The sequence below is a fragment of the Suricata suricatta genome, chromosome 5 (assembly GCF_006229205.1).
Source record: "Suricata suricatta isolate VVHF042 chromosome 5, meerkat_22Aug2017_6uvM2_HiC, whole genome shotgun sequence".
NCBI lineage: Eukaryota > Metazoa > Chordata > Mammalia > Carnivora > Herpestidae > Suricata > Suricata suricatta.
In genome coordinates, this window is record NC_043704.1 from 3,117,083 (window position 1) to 3,118,761 (window position 1,679).

At 46.0% G+C, this 1,679-nt stretch overlaps 1 pseudogene; it reads left to right on the forward strand.

Moving 5' to 3' along the window:
• The first annotated feature begins 1,232 nt into the window (after window positions 1-1,232).
• Window positions 1,233-1,679, forward strand: part of LOC115292543 — a 2,768-nt pseudogene continuing 2,321 nt past the window's right edge.

Genomic DNA, 1,679 nt, shown 5'->3' on the forward strand with positions numbered 1-1,679 from the left:
AGAAGTGCAACTTATTGTCTTCCAAGTAGAGTTGGATCAGTAGGTGAGCTGTAGCCCATAGGTTGACTGCTATATTAAATTGAGTCTTGTGCCCTGGGGCTTTCTATGTTCCATACCAAGCATTAATGATCACAAGATACTATTTTACCTCTTATGATTCTTTTTTTAAATTTTTTAATGTTTATTTATTTGAGAAAGAGAGAGAGAGAGAGAGAGATTGAGAGAGAGAGACAGACAGAGAGAGAGAGACAGAGAGACAGAGAGAGAGACATGGATTCTGAAGCAGGCTCCAGGCTCTGAGCTGTTAGCACAGAGCCCAATGTGGGGCTCGAACTCAGGCACCTTGAGATCATGACCTGAGCCGAAGGTGGAGGCTTAACTGATTCAGCCACCCAGCTGCCCCAACTCTTATGATTCTTAATCTTGACAATAATGAAGTAATGTTTTCATGACAGATATCTACTACTTATTGAGTGCTTCTCTATGTGTAAAGCATTGTTCTAATCTTTTTAAGTGTCTGACTTCCTCAATTCACATAATCACGTTAAGAAGGAGATAACTGTCGTGTTCATTCTGCTGATCAGAAACTGAGGCACATAATGGTCAAGTAACATGTCCATGTTTACAGAGCTAATAAGTGGTACAATCTGAATTGTAACCTAGTAATCTGATTCCAGAACCCATGTTCATCCTGCAACATCAACTGAAGGAGCAATGGAGGATTTGAGCGGCTCTGGATTCATTCAATGATGCATAGATCTCTCTGCTGAAGCTGACCCAGAAATGTTGAATTAATCCCTGTAATCCGTGTATAACACCATGTAACCCAGCAATGCTTTCAGTTCCCAGTTTCCAGTTCTCGGCCATTGAGAGAAGAAAGGAGTTTTACCAGGCACAGTTTTGAAACTACATCGGAGAGCATAATATGCTGATGTCAAGGACAGATCATCAAATGACGATCAGGGTAAGTACCTAAAGGAGGATACAAAAATGGGCAGACTGGTGGCGGACTCGGGAGCGGAGCAGGAGGCTCTGCGGGACCCAGTCCGACCCAGCAGCCGCCGAGGCACCACCCACACTCTGCCGCCACGTCTGGGCGTCTCCTGTGCCGCCCAGGGGAGCGAGCTTGGAGCATCTCGCGCTGCGGCCACTCCTCGGGGCCAGGAGCAGGGAAAACGAGTACTAGAAACCCCCAGACCCGAGCGCAGCCTCTTTCCGCCTCCCGAACCACCATGACCCACTTCAACAAGGGTCCTTCCTATGGGCTCTCGGCCGAAGTCAAGAACAAGATCGCTTCCAAGTATGATCATCAGGCTGAAGAAGATCTTCGAAACTGGATAGAAGAGGTGACAGGCATGAGCATTGGCACCCACTTTCAGCTGGGCTTAAAAGATGGCATAATCCGCTGTGAACTCATAAACAAGCTACAGCCAGGCTCAGTGAAGAAGGTTAATGAGTTCTCTTTAAACTGGCCTCAGTTGGAGAATATTGGCAACTTTATTAAGGCTATTCAAGCTTATGGCATGAAGCCACATGACATATTTGAAGCAAACGACCTTTTTGAGAAGGGAAACATGACCCAGGTTCAGACTACGCTGGTGGCACTGGCAGGTCTGGCTAAAACAAAAGGATTCCATACAACCATTGACATTGGAGTGAAGTATGCAGAGAAACAAACA